Genomic DNA, 19,859 nt, shown 5'->3' with positions numbered 1-19,859 from the left:
GTCATGTACCTCTAATAGGCAGCGCGGGGAATCGTTAGTCCACCCCAACGCCCTGACTGATGGGCACTTCACTTCAATCATCTGCCTGTGCAGTGGTGGCCCAGTACTATTGACACTGTGTCAGCTTCCAGAGAAGATGCCTTAATCGGCCCTGACACCCTCTGCATTGATTTGACAAGTTGCTGTAATGACCTTCTTGTTTTTCTGAAGGATTACTGTTTACTCTGAGGTGCAGCTGACTAAATGTACGGCATTGTCATGGAAACGCTACATTCCCACCAGACCTGGGTGGGGGCATGTGACATGGAAAGAACACTTAATATTTCAATGAACTGGTTTGTCCCAATAAGATTAATTCCAGACCAATAGTTAGAACTAGTCTGAAGAGGCAATTTGAATGACAGCCATAAGTGATACCTACAGTACTTGGTATATTTCCAACATTCATGATTGGGGGTCTCTGATGGTTAAGAAAGAGCTGTCTGTGGTGGCCACCTCCTGAACTTACACTGTCTGTTGTCTAAAGACACACTGCCTCTCAGGTTTGCAGACACACCCTAAGATTATATTAAGAAGAATGAAAGGGATGATCTCACACCTAGAGAACACACCATGGATCAAGCAAAGAGCTAGGCACCGTTACAAATGAGAATAAGAAGTGCACTGCTATCATTATCCTGGACTACCAATTCTCAAACAAATGGCGCTCACTTGCTAACATCTCTGCAATTGGGCATGTCTTATATCAACCTCAGTTTACACAGTTTATGTATGGCATTGTGACATACATAGCTAGAGGAAAACCTTCCATGGACATCTGCTAATGTAAACAAAACAATAGCATAGAAATGGCTTAGATTCAGTTTGTAATGAGTAGATTATAGATTGCTTTAATGGGGGGGACATGAAAAGGGGCAGGGGGACAACAACATACAGTTGTTTGTTTACTCATACAATTCTATGTTTACTTGAACAGCAAAAGAAGAAAGTGGCTGTTGACACTGTCAGCTTAGCTGTTCTGTTTCCCCTCATGGACCTGAGGGAACTGCTGAGGCCATTAAAGACTCCCACTCTAATAATAGAACAAGGAATAAAGGTAAAGCCATAGCCCTGTGCTATAGTTTAGAGAAAGTTTGAGTGTGTCCCCAATAATTCAACTATTTTAAACTTTTAATCCTCGCTATGATGCACTGTGACATTGGAAACTTAATTCTCTTGTGCTGTTTATAGAGAGTGAGATAGTTTGGGGAGTGGATGTGGTCATCATGGCTGAGTCCTCCAGGTGAATGCTGGTGGCTTCATAACAAGAGGGAGAGAAATCAGAGGATACATACGTGATGCCCTGCCCTGCATGATTCTGTCAGCAAGAACCCTACAGCCAACTATAGAATCCTGACCCACCTAACAGCTAAATAAACCTTTTGTTCATCAGTTCTCAGCTCTGGGCATTTTGTTACAGTAACGTGAATTAGACTAAAAGCTCCCTTTGATAGGATTCTAGTTCTTTGATCCTAACATTTTCCACTTAACATTTTCCATATCTGCAAAGAAGACTGGAGGTTTTAAGCATCATAGTATATTGGTATTCCTACTAAAAGTAGAGTTGTGTTTGTCATGAATATTGAGAGGATCCAGAATCTGAATGCCCATTGCACTGACCATGAAATTGGTGCTTAAAGAGCTTAAGCATGGGTCCTCAGTGTCACATTAAGGACAGTTCATGTTCAGGGACTGCGTTTACAATCATCTGGGGATGAAAGCTGAGAGTGGCCTAGAGAGCACTATTGAAGGGTACATCACTCTCCTAATGATTGAATCTGTGGTCCTCATCTTCCTGGATGCCAATCATTTGTGTGATGCTATATGTTACAAACAATTTTGCTACTTTTTCTAAGATTCTTAAATAAAGACCATTGCTGTATATTTTAAGGATTATTGTTCTACCAAGTGCTGTCTCACTCATAGGTGACTCATAACCTCTCTGGAAAAGTCCTGAATATCTCCAGCTGTTACTTAGAGGATGCTTATGACAGGAGTGTGGTTGAAGGTTGGGTAAATCAGTAAGGATTGGTGAATGCTAAGTGTGGAGAAATTGGGATTGATGATTGAGAGCTCCTGCTTCTTATCCTTCTCTATCTTCAAAACAGCATACACACATAGATGCTGACACACAGAAACATACACACAAAGACAAAGCCACACACAAACACTAAGACAGACAGACACACACACACACACACATACACATACATATGAACACACACACACACAAACACATACAATCACTGTCCAAGTAGCCAAGTAGTTCTGATGGAGCTAGAATCATGACATTCTATTTACTCCTCTTACCCTAGGTTATAGTCAAATCACCATGGTTGGATTGAAGTATCATCAGGTTCAGTAATAAGATCTAGTTGTGTGGAACTTAACCCAAGAGGAGCTAGTGTGAAAAAAAATTAATTCCACACATGACACTGAAAGAAAAAAGAATTTCTTATCTTCTTACAAACCATTAGAATGAAGCCTGGGGATTCTGACAGCCATCTTCTAATCACCAATAGAGATCTATCTGAGAAGGATGCTAGCACATGGAACAAGAATCCCCAGCTTGATTTTCCATGACTGGTTTCAAACTAGGCTAAATAAATGCAAACTGAAGAAATTCAATGTGAGATGAATTACCATTAGGTTTCAAACACTTGCAACAAAGATGACCCTGCTACTCTAGGTGGGACATTCAATGCTACATCAAGCCAACACCCAGCCAGCTGAGGAATTTGCAGGTATATAAACAAGGCTGTCATCTAAGACTGCTTAAGGACAATTGTGAAAAGAGTTGCAAACAGTGGGTTGACTTTAAGATGAACACTAGCTTTCTCTTATATCAATATGTATGTATGTATGTATGTGTTTATGTATGTATGTATGTATGTATGTATGTATGTATGTATGTATGTATATAAAGCGAATACTGTATAAAGATGATCTTGGAATGATAGGGCAGGGATATAAATACATACAGAAAGTGATCATGGGTATACACAGATACACTGCTCTGCTCACATGAATACGGATGTGTACACACCTGTGAATGTAATGCATATCACTTTTTCAAATGTATGAAACACTATTGTGGCTAATCGAACAAGCAATGCTTTAGGACAAGTTTCTCAAATATCCATGTTGTCACTTACTTGAGTGCATATGCCAGCACCATGGTTTTAGATTTCTTTGCTTCTACCAAAACCATCCCTACTACTTTCATCACACAAAGCCAAGCAAGGTTTCTCCTCCACACAGGCACCTGTAAATGCGGCTCCAAAGGATCTGATGCCCTCTTCTGGACTCCTGAGACACCTGCACACATGTGATTCTGTGTGTCTCTCTGTGTCTCTATATCTCTCTGTCTCTGTGTCCCTCTGTCTCTTTGTGTCTCTATATTTCTGTGTCTCTATCTCTTTTTCACACATGTATAAAAGTAGCCAAAACTGGTGGCACATGCTTCTAATCCCAGCATTCAGGAGGCAGAGGTACACAAATTTGTTTGTTTGAAGGCAGCTTAGTCTATGTGGTGAAATCCAGTCCAACCAAGTGAGACCCTTCCTCAAAACATGAAAAAAAAAAAGAATCTTACAAAAAGAATGTAAGAAACACAAAATCTGATGTATTATCCCCAACTATTCTTCATGAAACAATTTCTTTTACTCAGTTAAAAATGCAGTCAAATTATACATACTGGAGGAGAACTGGCCATGTCATCTTTATTTTGACTGCACAATCACACATGCTTTTGTGGAAGGATGTATGCACGTTTCATGTATCATGCCAGAGGTGCTTGTCACCCAAAGTGTCAGGAACCAAATCCATGCACACAGACGAGATTCAGGTGGATCATAGGAGACTGTATTAAATGAATGTTATGATGACAGGCTCCAATCGTAACTCACAGTGTGCTGCCTGTTATCCCAGGTAGTGTTACCACTGAGTCAAATTAAAGGATGGAGAAAGTTAGAATAGTGTGTCACTTGAAATTAAAACATGTTCCAATGTTGCACATGAGCATAATAGAAGAACACCTGGAGATCACCATATGCCGGGATGGAAATGTATTAAGTCAAGATGAATGGGACAGTCAGCCGAAGCAAGAACTAATGATGGCCAAATCAGTGGTTAACAAGCTGGAGGCCTGACATTTTTTGGGTTGAAACATAGAGTAGATATGGAGGGTCCTCCTCCTATCAACATCCGATAAGTGCAAACAGCTCACCAGGTTCTGTGAAGCCAAATCTTTAAAAACAAGTCTCTTCTTCTAGCAGTGCTTTGCTGTGGGTGAGAGAATTAAGACATGTTACTCCATTCCTCCTCAAACCCCAATATTATTGTCACTCCAAATTAATTGTCAACTACCTTAAAGTAGTTGGGAAGCATACTTCGTGGCAGAAGAAAAATCAATGGTTTTTTCACTTCCCAGTATTTTTTTTTATTAACTTGAGTGTTTCTTATTTATATTTTGAGTGTTATTCCCTTTCCCGGTTTCCGGGCAAACATCCCCCTAATTCTTTCCCCTCCCCTTCTTTATGGGTGTTACCCTCCCCACCCTCCCCCCATTGCCACCCTCCCCCCAAATATCACATTCACTGGGGGTTCAGTCTTAGCAGGACCAAGGACTTCCCCTTCCACTGGTGATCTTACTAGAATATTCATTGCTACCTATGAGGTCAGAGTCCAGGGTCAGTCCATGTATAGTCGTTAGGTAGTGGCTTAGTCCCTGGAAGCTCTGGTTGCTTGGCATTGTTGTTCATAAGGGGTCTCGAGTTCCTTCAAGCTCTCTCTTCGAGTTCTTTCTCTGATTCCTTCAACGGGGGTCCCGTTCTCAGTTCAGTGGTTTGCTGCTGGCATTCGCCTCTGTATTTCCTGTATTCTGGCTGTGTCTCTCAAGAGCGATCTACATCCGGCTCCTGTCGGCCTGCACTTCTTTGCTTCATCCATCTTGTCTAATTGGATGGCTGTATATGTATGGGCCACATGTGGGGCAGGCTCTGAATGTATTTTTAAAAAATATTTTTTCTTGTATTGTTGTGGCTTGGCTTGTGGCTTATTCCCTCCAAATAGCCTTTGCTTCTCTGTACCACCTCCATTCAGTGGCCTGTTCTGAACTCCATATTATCCTGATTCAGCATCACCTGTCTCCCAAGGACACAACTGCCTGTCTCTTGGACACCTAGAGACAACTCCTCCTGACTTCTCCCTGGAAACCTTTCAGTCATGTTATCAGTCTCACTTTCCTGCCCAGAAAAATGATCCCTTTAACACCCACCCACTATCGCACCACTTTAGTGGTAGGTAGACCAATAACTCCAAATAAGGAGCTAACAGTTAAGGGGAAGGTTCATTCACCAGCACACCTGTCCTTCGAATCATGGTGAGCTTTTCTCAGATATATCCCCCTGGCAAGCAACTGACAGATCTGCAGGTACTCTGTAGGAATCTACTGAGCAAATGAACGATTTCAGAGCATCTAAGAGGCCAGTCCCAGGTGGAACTGACTGTGGAACTGCATCAAATCCTAGGATCAAATCTTGACTCCTGTGGCCATAGACCACTACATCCCATATTATGTGTCACAAATCCTTTGGGGGGTCAGTCACATATCAAATACCCTATGGAGCTGGAGAGATGGCTCAGTGGTTGAGGTCTGTCTTCAATTTCCACATGGTAGCTCAAACTGTCTGTAGCTCTAGTTCCAGGGTATTTGATGCCCTCACACGGACACACATACAGGCAAAACACCAGTGCACATAAAAAATAAGAATTAATCACTTCTAAAATCTTAAAAGGAATAGACATTCTGCATATCAGATATTTATATTATGATTCATAACAGTAGCAAATTACAGTTAAGATGTAGCAATGAAATAATTTATGGGTAGGGGTCACTATAATATGAGGAACTGTAATAAAGGGTCACAGCAATAGGAAGGTTGAGAACCACTGCCTTAAACAGTCTGTCAGCCTCCGAACTTACTGATAAAAACAGAGGCTGTAGGGGGCCCAATTTTATGGACTTGGCATGTGAGTTGAGGATTAGAAACATCAATACTTGTAAGGTACTTTCAACAGTACATGGCATCTGGTAAGCACCCAGTACTACTAGCTGGCAATTTTCCTTTGCATTCTGAAATAAAGGGGGTTTCTTTCACTACTTAGCTTCCATGCCCGCCCCTTTACCCATCTCTTCCACTCTCTCCCGTCCATTGCTCAACTCACCACTCTTGCCTTAATGATTTCCCTGCTTCTCTTTCCTTCCATCTCCCAAATACTTCTGCAATTGGGTTCTGCCCAAACTTCTTTAAAATGCTGCAAAGAGTCTGTTATATGTAAGAGCTATAAGCTAACCTCAAGCACTAACAACTTTTACCCAAATGTATGTGTTAGTCAAATGTTAACAAACTTAGAAAATGTAATGCAAATAAGACAGATAGAATGGTTTTACTCTCCAAACATGAAACAAGTTCCTTGATCTGCTTTCAAGAGAGGTTTATCACACAGCTGTCCACAGAGCAGAGGCTAGAGGCACTGCCTTCCATGTGTGGGGTAGCCCAACCGAGCCAGCTGAATACCCAACCAGAAATTCCATGGAGGTCATGTGTCACAAAGCATGAGACTTCCGTGAGAGTGCTATAAGCCTCTTGTTGGCAGTACTGTGTTGCTTTCCAACATGCCACCCATCCTACTGGTGGGTCTGAGAAGAGCTTTCTTAGTGGTCAGCCTCCTCTTGGGCATCCAGCAAGCCATCGTGCATCCTTTGGGCTCCAGATTATATCTGTACACTTTAAAAATGGGAACTAGGAATAAAGTACCCTCCTCAAGTCACTGTAGATGGGTCTGCTGTATACTTAGTTTGGGAGAGAGCTCATGGGCTCACATAGGAAGTACAACTATACAGGAGGAGGTCATAGACATAAGGAGCTCTTTATTTTCTCTTCTCTAAACCAAAACCCACTCTGGAATTTCTGGGGTAGGGGTCAGGGTGAGGTGGGGGACATTCATCCTCCTTTTCTAAGACAAAATTAAATTTATGTCACTCTTTCATTGCCTGTAAAACAGGTGACTACAAGCAAAGTAAAAGGAGAAAGGGAATATCATCTCTTTCTCCCTCTGGCTCCCTTGGTTTCTGTAAGTGTACACTTTTCCTCTCTGTGTCATTGAAGTGTTATTTATTGATCATGCTGACAGCAGCAGTAAATAGAGCTGGGCTGTTTTACATCGCTGATGAGAAGGCAAGCTCCATAACTCATCATGCCCAATCACTCTTCTTCCCTTTTCTCTTTTGTATCTCATTACGGAAGCAGAAATTAATACACTTGGACAGAAAAGAAATGAGTTCGGCTGCTCTTGAGGCTTTAGAAGGGAAGCAAGTGTCCTTTGTGGTTCCTTAAGAAGAATTGACAGATGGGCCAGAGGTCATCATTAGACACACCCTCACCCACAGAGGCTGATCAGCTGTGCCCCAGTGATGGTAAACCAGAGGTGCAGCATACACTTTGGCTTGACCTGAGATTTGGGGAATAGCCCAAATAAAGAGAGCCTCTCCATGCCCTCATTTCTAATCAGAGCCGCACAGCTGTGAGCCTGGTTATCCTAACATGCAGAACAAACATGGTGCTTTCTCTCAGAATGCCTATTTTAAGAAGATTTAAGGGGCAAATGTGCATTAAAGTAAACAGACATATACCTTAAAGTTGAATGGGAATGGACATGAATTTTAATGGGAAACTTCTAAGGAATGTCTTTCACTCTTGCGATGAGTCTCGTGGGCCATGTATCAAACTCTGGGTGACAGGCAATCCCTTTATTCCAACCTAGGGGCTTCTCTGATGAAATACTCAGCAGCCTGGCAGCCTATTCATTCTGCTCTTCTGAAAGTTCAACCAAAACAATGGTCCTAGAGTCTCCATGAGAAGGAAGGGCTGTTGGGAATGGCTGCTGGGTGAATATAGGACGGCTATGTGAAGGTTCTTTTCCCGGCCTGAGCCTATGCTGGCTCACCACCATTTCTTTGCAAAACTGGCTCATATTCTATTAAACAGGAATCTTGGCACTTGCTTGGTCTTAACATCAACCCCTGTTTCTAAGAGAAATTTGTCAATATTCTCACACATGCAATTTTTCTGTACCATAAAAACTCAGAATTGGCACTGGTTTTTGATGGAGTCATTAAACAGGGGCATGTAAAAAGGTAGTATCTTACTTAAAGCTCTTTGATATAAAAACATGATTTATATTATCACTGAATTACAGCCTGGTAAATACAATAATACAACTGAAATTAACATTTGATCTGAAGAGCTTAGTATCTAACAGAGAATTTAGCCAAATGCCCCCAATGCACAATAACTATAGGGTGATGGTAAGAATATCCCAGTGAGTCAGACTCTATAAAAACCCTGAAAAAAAAAACAGATACACCAGTCAAATGCTTATAAAGGTCTAGCATGTCCCAGGACCGTTCTACAATAATCTGAAGTTACCTTCCCTAAATCTCATGACAAAAGTACAAAATTTGTCTTCACTTACAACTGAAGAAACAAACATAGGAAGAAAACAATTTCATTTTTTACTTCATGAGTGACAGAGAGAGAGAGAGAGAGAGAGAGAGAGAGAGAGAGAGAGAGAGAGAGAATGTGTTTGTAGGCATGTGTGTGTACAGGCTTATGTGTTTGTAGATGTGTATAGGTATGTGTATATATGTGGTATATGTACAGGCATATATGTGTAGGTGTTTCTAGGAATATGTGTGCACAGATATATGTGTAAGCATGTATGTGTCCAGGCATATATATATATATATAATATATGTGTGTGTGTGTGTGTGTGTGTGTGTGTGTGTGCACATGTATGAAGGTATGAGGACAATTTGTTAGTGCCAGATATTTCTTTCACCATGTGGGTCCTGCATATAGAAATCAGCTCACCAGACTTAGCAGCAGGAGTTTGTGCCCACTGAAGACTTGAGGCTTAGCAACCAAGAACCTTATCCATGGCCACAGACTTCATGGTGTTTGGGCTCATAGTTGTTTGACTTCAAAACAAATGTTTTTCCCCAGCAATCAGTGATTATACAGTCAGAGTAGGACAATAAATCCTAATTTCTCAATCTCTCTCCCACTGACACAGAGGGGACTACAGATTCCTCCTTATGCCTTAGCTTCCTCACTTCTAAAATAAAGAGATTTCTTTGTATAATCTTGATCTGAGGAATCTAAACACATTGTGGAAAGGAAAGTGTGGAATTCAACCTGAAGTTGCAAGTGAGTCTGAAAGGTTTGAAGTTTATGTTAAATGAAAAGGAAATGGACACCATATAGCCCCAAAGTCAGTTTCTTCTGTCTTTCACTATTGCCTTTTAGATATATAAGTATGAGATAGATTAAAAAAATCTCCAAACTCAGCGGCTTGAAATAAATTTTGAGGGAATATATGTATCGATTTATAAAGTATTGATAAATATTACCTGTATTTATATATTATAAATAATATGAATATAGAATTATATGTAAATCCATAAAATATTTGTCATTATCAACATGTTTGTTTATTTTATAGGCCAAGTCTTTCTTGACTATACCCAGAGCTTAGAAACTCTCACCCCTTACTGCTTCCTTCTCTCTCCTTAAAGTTTCTTGCTGCTTGTTTCCCATCTACTTCATAGTCCCTAACTTTGCTTAAAAGCATTTCTAATTTTCTCACTTTGAAAACTGGACTGTAAAATGAAGTTTAAATATGGAATGTTTTGTACCAAGAAAACTAATGCCTTATTTCGCACACACACCCCCAACAACAAATGCCAAAGGCATCATAGACTCAAGGCTCATGAATAATGTATACCATCCAATTAAGTACAAACGCTGTTCAGTACTTGTGACTGGTAGGCAATGCTAGTTCTGGCCTTAGCATGGGTACCAAGGCTGGGGGGCAAAACTAGAGCTTGGCGAGGCAAATGTGTGTGCATGTGTGCATGTGTGTATGTGTGACAACTAAACCCCTGAAATCTATAGCATGCTCATTATGCCCAGGGAGACAAAGTTCCCATGCCAAGTATATAGAGAGATGTGAGAATTTTCTCAACAATAAATAGAACTCATCTTAAATTTCTGCATCCCCAAAACCTTCCCCTTAATAGCTTAGTTGTTGGTCTGTCACCCTGTCCCCAGCTTGCAAACCATCAGGTCTAATTGGCCAGCTCCCTTCCCTTCCAAGCTGGAATGCTGACAATGAGTGGCCTCTAGAGACTCCCCTCTAAGGCTATAGCAGTGACTGCCTCTCTTTCAGCTCAATTAAAGGCATTCTCTCTCTCTCTCTCTCTCTCTCTCTCTCTCTCTCTCTCTCTCTCTCTCTGGGGTAGTTGCCTGTGTGTGTTAGTATACACATGCATATGTCTGTACAGGTGAATATGCAGGTATATGACCACATATGTGAATGTGGAGGCCAGAGGACAGCCTTGGCTATTGCTGTTTTACTGTTTTGTTCCTTCTGATTCTCTGAGACAGGCTTTCTTACCAGCCAAGAACTCACTGAATGAGCAAGGCTCGATGCTTAGCTCTAGGAAGCTCTACCTCCCTAATCTCTACTCCCTAGTGTAGGGGTTTGCAAGTGCATGCCACCACACCTGGGGTTTGTTTATTAAAACAAACAAGCAACCAAACAAACAAATTCTGACAGCCATCCCCTGGCATTAAGGAGCCCTTTATCAACAATGGGTCTTCTTAAGGCTACTAAATTAGATGTGTTTTCACCTATCAAAACCACAGGCCAGGGGGACTGATATCAAGACTAAATTGCCACACACTCTGACATTTTATACCCAGAACTTCATTTTCCCCATCAGAAACAAAGGAAGGTAAGCAAATGTCCCCAGGACAGTGACATACCTAAAAGCCCTATTCTTGCTGCATGGGTGAGGCTCCATGTACATGGTAGTGATTATTCTTTGACTTTGAGTGTATACATGCCCTTACTTACAGCTTTATAAATGGACATGAGGGAGCCCCAGAGTTTGGGCTGGTCGTATCCTGATTAACATCATTCATAAAAATATTCATCTACCTGGGCTTCCATTTGTAGGATTTAGTTGTGCCAAGTAACAGAGCAATCCAGGGGTTCCTCGACATTATGCCATCTAATAACAAATGCCGGAGACAGAATTGGGGGAGGGTTACTGGGGGAGCTGAAATTTCTTCTTATAACTCAGGACTGACAAGTGCTGCCCAGCATCTCTCGGTGGATCCAATTTAACACCAGAGGAAGCAGTGACTCAGACTAACTTAAATATCTCAAGACGAGTTTCACCTTTTCCTAGGAGGCCATATCAGTTCAATTGCATAAGTGCAAATTTATTGAAAGTGGTTTGCTGCTTAGCTTTTCTCTATTGGCAGTAATGGAGTTTAAATTTATAGCAGGCTGATGAATTTCAGATAAGAGAACCATTACCTTACAACAACATTAAGGAAAAATATATAACTGCGATTGCTGAACCTCGAATGTGTATTGTTGGAATGAGGGGAGATGGATGATGAGGGCTGACATTTGCAAATGCAGTCCCTTTCCATCCTCACAGTGCTAGCCTGGGAGCTTGAAAGCATGGCAGATTCAAGAAAGGGCTGGGGATAACGATGCTTTATAGCAAAATAGTGGGGATGGAAGATAATCTATGGGAAAGGGATTTTTCTTTCTCTTTAGTAATATAATTGGAGTTATATTTTGGCAATGTGCCAAAGCTGTAGCACAGACTTAGGTCATTCATTTTTGCTACTTATAACACATCTCTCCTGTGGATTATTTTTCCTCAGGACAAGGCCTTGTCTTCCAACAGGGTAAAATTCTAGCACTATACAGATTAAAATGAAGACTGCAAGCACGTCTGAGAGGTTCAGGGAGACCTGGGCTTCTCTGTTATCGTTAAGTTATATGGAAGAGAGGAGAGTGGGTGTAGGGTGGGGAGAGAGAGAGAGAGAGAGAGAGAGAGAGAGAGAGAGAGAGAGAGAGAGAGAGAGAGAGAGAAAAGTGTTTGAATTCAGGGAAGACAGTCCCAAGCCCAAGGTGGAATGATTCTAGAAACATTGAAACAAGGTGATGAGAGTGAGTCCTGTCAGGTTTTAAAATTGTCACACAAAACAAATGAACTCTTTAAATAAAAAATAAAACTTTGGGAGGGGTAGGGATCCCAGAATAGAACACAAATTTCAGATTATGAAATGAGCTTAAGAATGTCCCCTAATTCTCATATTCATTTACATGAAGGACCTCGTTGGGACACTATACACACTGATGTTTACCCTTGCATTCATCCATGTTTGTGTGTATGGAGGCCAGAGGTCAGTGCCAAGTGTTTTTCTCTCTGGATCTCCATGATATTTTTGAGACATGATCTTAGAATGTAGCTGAATATCCCTGGTTTTGGCAATACTGGCTGACCAGCAAGTCCCTGGGTTCTGCCTGTCTCTGCTCTCATTTTCATAGCTACAAACACATGCTATGGTTGCTGGGCATTCAAACTCACGTCTTTATGCTTACACAGCTGGTGCTTTACATAGTAAACCATCAACCTGTATCTCATATAATTTTTTAAGTTTAAGGAAATGCTAAGTGTCTGAAGTGATGGATATGTTATTGAGTTTGAATTATTCATTCATGTGTGTGTGCATAAACTCTCACCATGCCACATAAATACATGTAATTATTTTTTCAATTTTATTTTTATTTTATGTGCTTTAGTGTTTTGTCTGCATATGTCTGTCTGTATGAGGGCATCAGAATTTGGAGTTACAGACAGTTATGTGTTGCCATGTGGGAGGTGGGAATTAAAACCAGGTCCTTTGGAAGATCAGTTTTCTTAACCACTGACCCATCTCTCCAGCCCCATAATTAAAAAAGTTTAAGAGTAAGAACTGAAAAAGGTTATTGTTACCAGGCAGTTTATTTTCTTGGGGTCTTTAATATGCACAAAGGTATGAGGCAGGTTCGCCTCAGAGGTACTGTGATCTACAGTGACTTCAAAGATGAGACTCCTGTTTTCTTCACTGAGAAGTCCTTCTGTGGCTAGCAAAGGAGAGGGGGAACTTCACACAGATTCTCAGGAAAGTACTTGTTGGGTTAGTTCTCTGTGGTCCTCTCTCAGCCTAAGCAAGGCCTCATCTATACAACACAGTGCAAGGAAAACCAGCCACACTTTTCTCTGCAAATGAGAAGAAACAGAGGAGACAGTTCAGTTCTCCTCATCTCCCTGACCCCTGTGGCTGAGTACAGGAAGCTATGAAAATGCTGTGGCCAATTTGGACCCCAGGTCTTCGGATTGTCTGTCTCAGGACACCACAGTAAGAGAATGGTGGGAGGAGATTTACTAAATCCTGTGTCCCCTCTAATCCCTCATGTGAGGCTGCTTCTGTGTGGTTCAAACTGTTATTCATCACCAGAGAAGGCATGGCACTCAAAACAGATTTAAAAGAGAAATCCCAGCTTGCTGCAAATAATAACAGGGGAATTTGTGCTGAATGAGACATTTATTTTGTGGTTATACACAGACACTGTTTTGTTTTTTTTTTGCATAGAAAGGGGGCTGAATTCAGTTGGCTTGTCATTTATTTGGGAAAGAACTGGTTATTAATTGAATCTAGCAAAATCTGAGGGAACTCAAAGAAGCAAACAGATTGATGCTTTGCCTGCTCTTTCCTCAGCTAACGAATAGCATTTGGTGTGACCCAAGCTTGGAAGGTCTTGATATTGGCGTTCCAGGTTGAAGCAGTTGACTGTGGGTCCTTGTTATAAATCATAGCTCAAAAGAGGTCCAGATAACATGGTCTTTGATTGAAAACAGTATTTCAAATGCAAACAGCAACATAGTAATCCATGTGGCTTCCAGGATGCCAATCGTAATTGTCCTGTGGAGTCTCCGAAGTCCTGTTAAAAAGCTCGTGTATGTATGTATGTGTGTACACATGTATAGAGGTGTACATACATGTGCAGGTCAGAGATTGACAGCAGGTGTCATCCAAACTCCATCTCCATCGTTTGAGTCAGATTTTCTCAATTGACCTGGAGTTTACTGATGCTAGCAATCCCCAGGGTCCCCTCTGCTGCCCCCTCTCAGCCACCATACTCTGCTCTGGTTTTTCTTTTAAAGTAAGTTATGGGGGATCAGAACTCCGGTCCTCATGCTTGCATAGCAAACACTTAATTGACTGATCCACTCCCGAGCCCCATAAGCTTGTTTCTTAATTGAAAGTCAACACACAAATTTTAAACTTATGTAACTGAAGCAAAAAAAAAATCATGGTGTGTGTGTGTGTGTGTGTGTGTGTGTGTGTGTGTGTGTATGTGTGTGTGAACTAACACAATTTTTAAGGTACTAGAAAAATTAGGTTAGTTTATTCATTTGTCAGCGTGGTTTCCTCAAGGAGTTGGGACTTGCAGAGCTGGATTGAGTCTGCCTCTTTTTGCCCCATCTGGGCTTATAGAATTTAGTAACATGGTGCTTCTGAATTAGGAAGGACAGATCACCTTTTTATTTTTTCCTAGCCCCATTTTAATTTTTCTCAAAACTCATAAAATATCATGAGAGTGGTTTTTAATTTTTTTCTGAAAAGCAGGAAATCGTAAGATTGATAAATAGGTTAATGTGAACCTGATGGCTTGGTTAATTAATCACAGAGCTGAGGAACCACTGCAATTCATGTCAATTCAGACGATTTTCAGGAAATGATTTGAATCAATTGCTAATGAAATTGAGAAATTTAGGAGCCACTTTCTGACTTCCCAATGACAGGACTCATATTTAACTCAAGAGATGTGACAGTTAATGACAACATAAAAGTGCTATGAATTATTTTCCAGATCATGGGAAAATTACAGCATCTCCCCAGTGAAATGGTACTCAGCTCATCAGCCAGAAAATAAACAGCCTTAATCACAGGCTAGGAAAGCCATGATGCCGTTTAAAACCTCAACTCTTTTTGAGATAAACAAAGACAATACTCCTTGGGAATAGTGCAATATTTCATAACGCTTTCCTTAATACAGAGTGATAGATGAACATAGCGCAACACTACAGGCAAAAGACTGCATGTGGATATTACCGTAGTTTGCTCTTCTTCTGTTTCATTACTTTTCACCAGTAGATCTTAACCTTCCTAATATTGTGACCTCGTCATACAGTTCCTCATGCTGTGGTGACCCCAACCACACCATTATTGTTGTAACTTCATAACTGTAATTTTGCTATTGTTAGGACTCATAATGTAAATATCTGATATGCAGATGGTCTCAGGTGACTCCATGAGTCTTGACCCATGGGTTGAGAACCATTGCCATAGGACCTTAAAATAGGCGAGGCTTCATTTTTTTCACTCATTTAGTTTTTGAGCTGCGTTTCCCAACCCTTTTTATATGTTCTAGATCATTCCATTACTTTTCTTTTCAGGTTAGACTTTTAAGTTAATTTAAAGCTACATCCAGATATAACAAGACAGTTATTGTGCGCTAATTAAATATCAATGGCAAGTGTGCTGATCAATATTTAATCTAATTAAGGTGTACACAAGGCAACAGCACTGTGTAATTAACTCAAAACAGCATCAGCAATCCGTGCATCTTTAAATTTTTTATTAATATGTTTGTTAAGAATTTTTAGATCATGCTGTTTTATGGGCTTGCTTGAGAGATATAAAATGAAAATGTTTGTCAAGATGCTACTAGAGCAACTACTAAATGCAGCTTTTAATCATCTTAACAGTCTTTAAGGCTCCTGTATGGATCCAACACTCAGTAAGTATGGAAGATGCCCTCACCATGAACAAGAGTCCACACAAGCAGCTATCCAGGTATGGTACTTTGAAAAGGAATATTTTTCTTTTTACAGAGTTCCTATGCTGCTTTTAGAACATAGCCTATAAGATGGCTGATGCATACAAGCAACTCAATTTAGCTTCAGAATGCTGTAAGTTTATTCTTTGTAGAGTTACAGAAGACTATGTTGAGCATTAAATATTGCGGGATTACTCTAACGTGGACTTTTAATATGGTAGCTTCACAGACTTCTTTGAGAGGTGAACTTTGGTGAGAGAACCCTTTTCTTCACTGAAACCATTTGCAATTGGTATGGTTGACAAAGGCCCATGCAAGTGACTTTATGCTCAGACCCAAGAACAGACAGAGTACATAGACAATAACATGGGTAGGACTGTGAAACCTCCCTTGATACTGAGTAAATCAAGGTGGACGACAGGCTCGAAGTCACACATTAAGGAGAATTGTCTCTTGGAAGGTTTACAGTCATACTCCATAGACATCCTTGAACTAGACAGATGCCATGAAGCTACCCATTAGGCATGCAGAGAAACGCATTTGGCTCTTCTCTGTGGTCCCCATGGCTATTGGACGCTCCAAACAATGGCAAAGATTTTGTATACACTAAACAATATGAAGGATAATTTGGTAAAATAGTGATTTTATTTCGACTTATATTGCCGCCTTCAATCTTACCATTTTATTGTTGAAAGAGTGAAAGAAGATCCTGGGGCAATTTACTGTCCTCTGCCTTGCTTAGCATGTATGTCTTGCTTAAGTGCTGGAATGACATTTCTATGTTTTTATCTCTGTGAACAAGGAGGTGATGATAACTCATACTCTAATTCTCCTTCATGCCTATGAGTGATGGAAAGAAGGTTTGACCATCATAGATTATATATACCACATATTTTCTCCTCTCTCTTCAGGAGGGCTGCAAATGCTGAAGATGACAGATACAGAAGATGGAAAAGCCATAAAAGGTGTGAGCTAAGGATTTTCCGAATAGCAGCAAACTTTTAAACACTTCTGTGTGACCGTGTTGGTAATGAAGCCATCAGGACGTGCAAGGCAAGCTAATGAGGCTGGCTGGGAGTGATCATCCTCACCTCTAGTTTTCCAAACCTCTGATATTTAAAACTATCTTGAGTCTACAATGCCTCCTGAGTTATCGACCCTTTATAGCTATTTGGTTTTTAGACCTAGGCCACTGTTAAGGTCAACTAAGAAGACTCACACTGTGCTTGGTTCCCTAAATTCCTACCTGAATTCACAGTGGTGGTGGTTGGGCTGGAGAGTCAGGGGAATCAGTCCCTGAGGCAAGGGAACAAGGGCTGAACGAACATGGAAGTGAGAGAGGAAAGGCCTGTCTCAGTTTGACTACAGACACCTTGCACTGCCCGCTCACAGGAACGACACAATGAAAGGACCAATATTTGATTGCATTTTTCATATTTTAAAAAATTAAACAAAAAATCTTTTGAAATATAGGAGAAATGAATAGTTAACATTACAAAGGGAAAGAAAATAAAAGTGTTGGTGTGAAGCAAAATGAACAAGTAGGTATTCAGGAGAGTCTCCTAAGAGAGTGACTTTTGAATTTCTTGTAATGAAATTCTGCCAACTGGCCTGTTACCTCACTCAGTATTTTCCTCCAAAGAAAAACTGGACTTCTATTTTTCTGGAATTTTCTTCATTTTTGCCTTCCTGTTACCCTACCTCTTACACGCATGCGCGCGCGCGCACACACACACACATTTTTTGGGACAAAGTATCACTATAAATCGAGAGGCTGTCCTGTAACTAGTAGTCTAGTGTGATCTAGACTGACCTCCAACTCACAACTTTCGTGCTTTGCTTCTAGAGTGTTTGTGTTACAGACATGTATAAACACACATGGTTCAAATATTATCTTTCTATTATTGGCTTTATTAAGGCATAGTTTACATACCAAAAAATCATAGACTTGAAAACTACAATTATATGATATTGGTAGAACTATCTATGGATTGCTGGATAGTAGGTAGATAGATACACAGATAATAGAAAAGTAGGGAGAAAGAAAGAGAAAGAATGGAGTACTACTCAGCTATTAAAAACAATGACTTCATGAAATTCATAGGCAAGTGGATGGATCTAGAAAATATTATCCTGAGTGAGGAAACACAATCACAACATACACACACACACACACACACACACACACACACACACGGTATGCACTCACTGATAAGTGGATATTAGCCCAAAAGCTAGGATTACCCAAGATACAATTCACAGACCACATGAAGCTCAAGAACAACAACAAAAGTGGGGATGCTTCAGTCCTTAAAAGGGGGAACAACAATATTCATAGGAGGAGGTATGGAGACAATGTTTGGAGCAGAGACTGAAGGAATGGCCATTCAGAGCCTGCCCCACCTGGCAATCCAGCTCATATACATACAGCTACCAAACCCAGACAATATTGCTGATGCCAAAAAGTACATGCTGACAGGAGCCTGATATAGCTGTCTTCTGACAAATATAGAGGTGAATGCTCTCAGCTAACCATTAAACTGAGAACGGGGCCCCAATGGAGGAGTTAGAGAAAGGATTGAAGGAGCTGAAGGGGCTTCCAACCTCATAAGAACAACAATATCAACCAACCAGAGCTCCTAGGGACTAAACCACCATCCAAAGACTACACATGGACAGACCTATGGCTCCAGATTCTTATGTAGCAGAGGATGGCCTTGTTGGGCATCAGTGGGAGAAGTCCTTGGTCTTGCCAAGACTGGGTCCTCTAGTGTAGGGGTATGTCAGGACTGGGAGGGAGGAAGGGGTGGGTAGTTGGGTGGGGGAAACACCCTCGAGAAGAAGGGGGAGGGGTATAGGATGAAGGGTTTATGGATGGGAAACCAAGAAAGGGGATAACATTTAAAATGTAAATAAAAAAAAACAATAAAAAATTACAAAATAAAAGAAAGAAAGGAAGAAAGAAAGAAAGAAAGAAAGAAAGAAAGAAAGAAAGAAAGGAAGGAGGAAGGAAGGAAGAAAAACTACTATAATAACAATGACTAAGATCCACCAGCATTCTATTAGACAGTTGAATATTCCAATCCCTTCCCACAAAGATGTCTTTTATTCCTTTGCTGCCAGTTCAGTCCATACCCAAACCCAAAACAACCATGAAATTAGTAGTTATTGCTGTAGTTTCCAGAATTTTATTTCAATGGAATTGCAGAATCAATGGTTTCTGTATCCAGCTGCTTTAACTTCAGAGAATGCATTAGGATTTATCACTTCACTGATTCATACAGCTTCCACACGGCTGAATACAGCTCCTGAAGATGATGGCCCACAAGACGTTTATCCACTAACCATCCACACACCCTTGCTCTCTTTCTAGACTGTAGTGATAATGATTAAGTAGATATGAATATTTGTGTGCAAGTCTTTTGATAGGCATGTTTTCATATTCTGTAATTACTACTCAACATTAGGAATGCTGGGTTGAGTGTTAACAGTATGCTTAATTGTGTTAAAAACCACCAAGTGCTTTTCAAAGTGGTTATGTGAGTCTGTGATAATGCTACTTTGTAACCTCTCCAACACAAAGCTGCTGTTCTTTCCCTTCCAGCTGCTCTTGTGGATGTGTGGTTATGTTTAATTCTGGTTTTAGTATTTTACTTGTATTTTGTAGAAATACTATTTTTTCATGAGCTCGCTTGGTTATTTACAGTCTTGGGTAAATAATCCACTCAAGTAATTTGCCCTTCATTGGATTCATTCTAAATATACATACATACATATATATATATATTATATATATTTACATTTATGTATATAAACATCAGCTTTGTAAATTTTAGAAATTTACATGAGATTTCTTTGAGAAATTCTTTATTAATTCAGATGAAATCAATTTTACATTTTTATTTGATAATTTGTGATTTGTATAAGTGACAAATCAAGAAAACCTTGCTTTAGCAGGGTTACAAAGAGTTTGCCCACATGGTGACTGCTTTTGTCTTCCC

Source organism: Rattus norvegicus, chromosome 15 (assembly GCF_036323735.1).
Source record: "Rattus norvegicus strain BN/NHsdMcwi chromosome 15, GRCr8, whole genome shotgun sequence".
Lineage (NCBI taxonomy): Eukaryota > Metazoa > Chordata > Mammalia > Rodentia > Muridae > Rattus > Rattus norvegicus.
Note: the sequence above shows the minus strand (reverse complement) of the source record.